Here is an 8,650-nt window from a genome sequence, read left to right as displayed (position 1 = left end):
AGAAGGAAAACTTCCTTGAGGCATTAAGAGAAAGCAATGAACACTAGATTTCTGACATTTTTTGTATTCTCTGAAATCAGTCTTTTGGCTTAAGGTACAACATAGATCCCCATCTCTCTCTCAATTTAAAGATCACTTTTATCTTTCTAGGAAGAAGTAAAACTCAAGATCTGATACTATTTCAGAAAGTATACATGCTCACCTAGAGGCAGTACGGGCATCATTTATGGCACCTCATCAAAGAGGACACCTAAAGTTCAATTTGGAGTCTTACCCCCTAAAAACTCCTAACATAAATCCAACATTTTGGTCTAACAGGGCATTATTCCGACCTGAGTGTGTTTCATAATCACAATAAGTGATATGAATCATTTTGCGTATCCACTTTGTACTGAGCACTTTTCATATAAGGCAGGATTAAATGATTAGTATGTATTTGTCTTGTTGCTATCTAAGAACAAGAAAGAATGAATGAAAGGAATTTTTCCTTTATGATTTTCCTTCTTTCTTTCATGGTCAGGAAGGCTTAGATCCTGCACTAAGGGCTTATCTTTCCCCTAAGACAGAACAAATATCTAATTTCATAATACTGGATGACTGAAGGGTTTTCACTGGAAAGATGGCCAGTGATGGTAGAGGGTGGATGGGGAAGGGAGCATCTCAGACATTGTGAGTGGGAAGCAGAAATAGCCAAACTAGAGAGAGTTACGTAAGAATGAAGGAGGACACATTTTTTAGAGAAATTTCAGCAAGTAACCTTGGTCTGTACCACACTCATTCTGCACTGTAAACAGACTGGTTTTACTCTTTCAGCCACAGCCTTAGGAGACCCCAGTCAACTCTGTGCTCACCTTTGCCATTTGCTGGATGGTGGCTCCATTTTCTGACCTCTGTGAGGAGGAATGCTATGCTAAATGTGTACCCAATGAAGAGGCTCAGCTCCTTCCTTCACTCTTTTTTGAGAGTAAGCTGCCTCTAAGGAAGAAAGGTTTGCCAATACTCCAAGTGTTCTTCACCAACATGTCAAAGATTTCAGCATCCAGAAGCGATATTATATAAAACCACATTTTCTAATTTTGTTTCTGTCTAGTATCAAAGGTACTCTTATGGTTTCATCTTTGTTTCATGATAGCTAAATTTTTTTCAGGAATTCTGACAGAGAAGTAGGGGGCAATTCATATGCCTCTCTTGGAGACCACAAACAATTATTTGTCCACTTATTCAATCTTTTTATTAAGCTACTACTATGTACAAGGAACTGTTTTAAGCGCTAATAGTAAAATTACACATCTGCACCTTTAAAAGGACCATGTGGATTTCTTACAATGATTGCTTCTGCAAGACTGAAAATGGTAAGCGCTGCTACATGTACTCTCATAGTCTTCTACCTCACTCATCACTTAAGTAATTGTATACATTTATCATTTATTGAAGAAGGCATTTTAAAAAGATGGGTTGAAAGAAAGAATGCATGCTTGTGGGGGAGCCCAAACGTAATACAGTGGTATTTCTTCATCCCAAGATGGTAGGTCTCCCTGGGAGTCAGGCAGAATAAATTTAGTGGCTTCGCACTGTCACTTACCAAGAATTGGACCTTCCTTGCTCAAGTATTTGACTTTTCTGAGTCTTAGTTGCATTATCTGTAAAATGGAGAAAGTTTTAAGAACCTTACAGAATTGTTGTGGCTAGTATAAATAAAATATGAAGGTCTTGGCACATAGCAGGCATTTGGGCAGAAAAACAGAGTTATTTTATGGACACATCACTTTTGAATCAAGTTCAAACCAAATGCATTCATTTGGCTCAATACAGCATGTCTCTTATTTCAAACCCCATGCTGTGAAGATACAAGGAAAAGAGATAGTAAATGTATTATTGATTATTTGCATCAGTAATCTTGGAGTGATCAAAGGAAATACATTTACCAGTTGACTAAGAAGCAGAATTTCACCTTGGTGGCCTGTATATGCAAGCTAAAAGAAGTAAAACATTTAAAACTGAATCCAATCAGAAGTCATTAATTTTGTGATAACAGGAACTATTTATTTTGAAGGTAGTGAAAATGAAAATATTAGCACAGGAAGGCAAATAGACATTTATGAAACAATTCATTTATCTCAGAAAATCTCAGAAAAAAAGATTTGGCAATTAAGCTTTCATCAAAAAATTTGCAGTCTTTATGCAATGACACCATGATAATGAACTTGGCTTTCATCTTAATTCTCTAGTATAAGCCATCACATGAAACTAACATCCCTAGGCAAAAAGAGGATTTTGCAGTAAGGTCCCTCAGTTGATGGTCCAAAGCACCAGAAAACCACTTAAATTCTCTGGCCTGGCTCCATTCCTTTGGGTGTCTAATTCAGCTCTCTCAGATGAATTCTAGAAAAGGTAGGTTTGAGACATATACTCAGAGTATAGGATCCCAGAAGAGCTGTTATTGACATGAGAATGAGAAAGAAATTTTACAGAAGGGGAGAAATGTCATAGTCACTAAAATCAGTAGAAGGGCAGAAAACTTAAAGAGATGTGGGGTTCACCAAATTCTAGCAACAGCTCAAAAACTAGACAAATGAGGCAAAGATTGGTTATAAAGGAATCAAAAGGGAGAAGGAAGTATGACTACATAATATTTCAAGAAAAATTTTCCTCATTCATTCTATATTCCTCTGTTCTTTTCCTCTGATAAGGATTTTGGCAAGGCTCACTGAGCTGGAGACATGTCACTCTCAGAACATGGAACCTGAGCAGGTTCTTCTGTGATTTCAAAAGGGCCTATAGGGAGAGTGGCTCATTGTCCTAAATCACCATCTGCTATTTGTTTCTCTCCCTCTACTTAGGCTCTTTCCCTGGGTTCCAGAGACTGACTCTTTCCTAGTCAACAACAAGTTTTGCTTTACATCTAAAATTTTTAATACAAGTTTTCTACACAATGTACTTGTGTAGAAAAATAGCTTTGGCATTTTACCATACAGTTTTCTTTTAGGGAAATATGTTTTTAATACCATCTAGGGAAGTTGCAAATCTCTTATCAACCAAATTCAGTTTAATCAGTGTTCATGAATGCATTCATTCTGTCAGTTAATTATTCCCATGCCCTAAACTGTGTATAAGAAAGGTTAGACTCCAGCCCTCACAGAGAATCTAATAGTCCAGTGGGAAGGACCCTGTGCAGAGATGAAATCACAGACACATTTTAGAGATGGGTAAGAGGGGATGCAAGTATCAGTTATACTGGCCTATACTGGTGGCCTCCAAGTGGGGTACATACACACTGGTAGGAAACTGGTGTCTTCAGAGGAAACCAATTTCCAGGTTCTCAGTTGATCTGCCTAGAACTTACTAATGTCTATCTTTCCCCACATCCTTTTTTGCAATTGTCCTATTTTCACACTACAAAAAAACACATATAACACTGAAGAATCTAAAACTTACCATAGTACATTGCCAAGAAATGACAAAAAATTAAAGGAAAACAAATTCCTGGGGTGTCAATTAAATGGAAAGTTCAAAGTATTAGAATTAGAGAACTCTTCTTTAAACAAAGCTCTATAATTTCTGTTATATGATTATCAGATGCCTTTCAAATAAAATTAAAAATTTTTGTAAAAAATTATCAAAATTTATGTTGTTTGACTCAATTGCATACTTCTAAGTGTGATTATAATGTAGTCTAAATACATTTTTTAAATAAAGTATTGCAGGAAATAAAAGTAAATTTGATTCAACATTTCCATTGTATAAGTATGATAGATAATTAAAGAGAGATTCAAGTCTATAAATGTATCACTTTTATTTTAAAGCTTTACCTTTTTATGTGTCCTTTTAAATGGCATAGAGTTGGTTATTAATAAGATTTTGACTTTTTTTAAATCTTTGATTTAAACCATGTGGGAGGACATTTATATTTAATAAGATAACTGTTATGTATAGATCTAAAACTATAAAAATGATTTTCTATTTATCCTCCATAGCCTTTAATCTTATGTTCTTTTTCCTTTGTTCTGAAGATCATTTTTATAATTCTATTTTTTCTCTGCTTGGATGACAAGCCTCTTACTAATATTTTTATGGTTACCCTGGTAATTTCAACAAGCTTCCTTCTTTCTTTCCCTTTTTTTTTTTTTTTCTTTTGTTCCCCTCTTGTCTTTAGCTTTGATGGGCATAGTTGCATAGGTCATTTTACTTATTCTTTGTACAGTAGTATAAAGTAAAGTATACATTATACTATACTTTAGAATTGATGGTCTTCTTGAATCTATATACTGATATCTTTCTTAATTTTTTAAAAAGTTGTCAGCAGTTATCTTTTCAAGTTTTTCTTCTGTTCTGCTCTTTATCTTCCCTCTATCTATGGATACCAATTAAACAAGACTTCCTTGTTCTCTTCTCTTTATTTTCTCTTTCTATACTTCATTAACTAAGGTTTATTTTAATGTCTCTTCTAGATAATTTTCTTTAAAATATATCTCAATTACTAATACATTCATTCATTGAATTCTTATTTCAGTTATAATAGTGGTTATTTCTAGAATTTCTGATTGGTTATTTTTTTCATATCTCCTATGTCATCTTTATAGTTTCCCAGATCTCTACTGAACATTTCAATCTTGTATTTTATCCTCTTGCAGATAGTACAGAAGTTATTTTGAACTCTGTGTCTGACAAGATCAGGACCTGGAGCCTCCATGTGTCTTTTTCAATTATCTTTTTTTTTTTTTAACCTATTCGCTGTTGATCATGATGCATTATCTATTCAAGTGCCTTGTTATCTTTGATTGTCTTCTAGATATTGCACTTGGAAATGTGTTTCTAGAAATACTTTGAGGCCTAAAATGGTGTACTTTCCTTTAAAGATGACATTAAACACATAAACAGAAAAGGTGGTGCTGTTCACCTTAGTACCCTAGTAAAACTCTCATTATCATAATCAAACTTCAGTGAATGTGACTTTTTCTGGGCCTTTTAAATCACACTAAGTTGGATGGCATTCCATGTGAGGACTGGTTTACTTGCTATTTAACCTAGATTCTAGAGTGAAGCTCTTTGGAATCACAGTCAAATTATATGAAATGCTTATTGGAGTACTCATACTCACTGGAGCCTACTAATTCTTCACTGTGCTATCCTATGGTGTCTTTATAATTATGTTATCTCTCTAATGATTTCAAGAAGATATATGTAATATATAGACATGTTATTATGTTTATAAATAGATAAATAATTAACATTAATATATATTATTGAAATAACTATATCTATACTTACATAGTATTATAATATTCATACATAGTGTCTATTTCTATCTATAACCCATCTATAATATGTACTATAACTAGTAATACTGGAACACATAAATGTAGTTGTTCTCAATGAGAAATAGTTTATTCAAATTATCTGTACTATCATTACTAGGAAAGAACTCATGACATTCTACTTATAATACAAAACACAATGGTAAGTTTGTTTACACTTTATTTATTAATTCATTCAGCAAATACTGATAAAACACTTATGAAGCATCAGAAAAAGTGCTTACTTAATTAAATGCCAGTTCCTCACTTTGAGAAACTTATAGATTCATGGAAGCAATACAGCTTGTAAAACCTAATGCAATGAGTACCATCATGTAGATAAGTGTTCAATGGATGATATTTAATCAGATGGAGTCTCTAACAAAAGCTTCAGGACCAAGTTTTTTTTTAAGAATATGGGCTTAATTGTTTCCTTGTCTTTCTCTCTAGTTATTCTTTTCCACCTTAACATTTATCATCTCTGCATAGTCACACACTACTCATTCTTCCTAGAACATGTCAAACACTTCCATATCACCTTTAATTTGCATATGTAGTTACTTATTTCTATACATTATTCTGTCATTTCTAGAGATCTTTCTTACTTAAGTCTTGGGTAAGTGTTGGAAAAAGTCACAATATGCCACCTATTAGCTGTTACCTTGGCTGAGACATTTCACTTATATGAAAGTCATTATTATCAGCTGGCAAAATGGAAATACCCTCCTGCATATAGTGATGTTATGAGGTTTGATTCTTTGATTATTTATACAATGTACATGTCATATAATGAGGTTCAAAACAGATCAGCTTACTGCATTTGAGTTCAATAATTTTAAGTATCCTTGTCTCTGTTGAGGTTATGATTTATGTTTTATCAATCTATTCATTAAAATAAATATATATACATAATATATTATATAATAAAATAAAATAAATTCAATAGAAGTTCATCTCTATCTCTGCTTTAGAGAGATAAAGAGGCAAAAGACCTGGATACAGATATTTAATCTTCTCTTGTCTTAAACTTTTGAGTTTGATCAAATTACTTCAATCTCCCCATATTACTTAACCCTCAGCCTCTTCTGATACAATTGGCCACCCCTTCATTCTCAAAACATCTTATCCATGATTTTTCTGTCCTGTTTGTTGAATTTCCTAAGAAATCTGTCCCAGAAATTATTTTCTATCTCTACACTCTTATTTCTGGGTGACTGCATGCATTTACATAGCTATAATCACAGTACTCTGTCATTGAGTCCCAAATGTATACCTATTTTTTAAAGCCTATCTTCTAACCACTATATCCATTTGCCTACCTACAGATGTAAACATGCCACACCCAACATGCTGAACATAGAGTTTTTGTTAATACTCTTTCTTCCAAGCCTGTTAATCATCTATTCGTCCCTTAGAATTTCTTATACTATTTAGCAAGCTATTCAAGTCAGAAATCCAAGGATCATTTTTGATGTTCTACAACATTTCAATGACCTAACATCCCTATGATCTAATTAAGCACTGATCCATTAATTTAACATCTAAAATATGTCTTCAATACTTACATTCCTTCCTACCTAGCAGAGTATAGCTATAATTATAGTTCTTTGCCACTTCTCTTATCCCAGCAACTGGAGAGATCTCTTTAAAATGCAAAGATCTTCTCAATATCCTGCTTTAAACTCCTTCTATAATTTCATTTTACATATGACAAAAATAATTATAGACTGAAATTACCCTGATTCATTTAGTCTTGGTTTTTGTTTGATATCCCACATCCTTTTTCTTGCTTTTGCTGATTTTTCTTCAATGCTTTAGAAGGTCACTGTTACAAAACATCAAGTGAGAGAATAATACTAAGTTAAATGGTTATCACCTTCCCAGCAGAGAGGTCAAAACTGGTGCCCTGAAGCAGCATTCAGCTACATGGGGAAGGAGGCCATGGAATACAGACATGTAATAATAAATAAATGTGTCAAACCTCTGACTTTATTTCATTGGCTGCACTTGATAACTGCTTCCCATTAAAAGGGAATCCACTCTTTAATATACTCCAGAATTATAAGTGCATGGTCACCTATATTCAGCTCCCTTCACTCCTCTATATTTTTTTCTCTGCTGTTTTAGATAATTGTATCTTAGGCTCTCTAGGTATCTTAGTTTTTCAGGCTGCCAGTAATGGGCTGGCTTAAGCAATGGGAACTTATCTACTCATGATTTCGAGGCTAGGAAGTCCAAAATCAAGACATCAGAAAGATGATGATTTCTCCCCAAAGGCTATAATATTTTGGGGCTGGCTGCTGTGGAGATCCTTGGGGTTCCCTGCCTCACATGTGCATGTCCTCTTTTTTCTCTTCTGGGTTCTGCTGAAATAGCTTCTGGCTCCTCCCTGTGGATTTCTCTAGATTTGAATATCTTCCAGTAATCCAGATTAAAGTATACCTTCATTCAGTTGGGCCACAGTTAAACCAAAATAACATCTCCAAGGGATCCTATTTACAATGAGTTCTCACCCACAGAAATGCAGATTAAGATTAAGAATGTCTACACGGAGTGCATAATTCAAGCTACCATGCCAGGTCAAGGAGATATGACACCCTTATCTATCTTCAGTGGTCTCATCAGTGTACACCTTTTTTAACATAGGTTTTACGCATAAGTTTCCTTCAAATTCTGTTGACCTCTTTGTCTGACCTCCACCCACTGAAAGGTTTTTCCTCCTAATATCTGGGACACCCTAAAGCTGCAAGGAGGATTCAATTAAATATCCCTGGACACTTTGCTGCCTGTAAAATGGGAGCTATTCCCCTTATAAAAGTTGGGAGATGAGTTAAGCAGTTGTGGTATTGGTAATTTATTCTTATAATCACATCTTATAATCACAATATCTTATACATTTTTTTCCTATCCAATCAACAAATTGATGTACATTCATGAGTGGTGTCCATTATTTCCTTCCAAACTATGACTTTCTTCTATCTCATTCAGGACCCCAGAAGCAGACAGGAATGTGCTAGAAAAGCAATTCTTAGAAAAATAAGGTGCAAATTTTAGCATTGTGTAAAATATTCATACCATGGCCAACTTCAAGCTCTAAAACAGATGCTACTGAATGTACATTTGGAAATGACAATACAATGACTCCACAGCACCACAGCAAAATTAATGTCACCTGTGCTAAAAATGTTAGGAATCTCAAAATTTAATCTTAAACTACTACTAATACCTCTCCATACTAATCAGTAGTAAACTAGCACTAATTCTATGAAACTAATTCTCCTTCTTTATGGCTTATATGCATATTTGAAACAAAATCCTTGACACATTGAATATTTGAAGGAAAATTATCTTGCAGA

Source organism: Tamandua tetradactyla, chromosome 8, assembly GCF_023851605.1.
Source record: "Tamandua tetradactyla isolate mTamTet1 chromosome 8, mTamTet1.pri, whole genome shotgun sequence".
Classification (NCBI taxonomy): domain Eukaryota; kingdom Metazoa; phylum Chordata; class Mammalia; order Pilosa; family Myrmecophagidae; genus Tamandua; species Tamandua tetradactyla.
The sequence above is the reverse complement of the archived record's forward strand: the minus strand, read 5'-3'. Positions refer to the sequence as shown.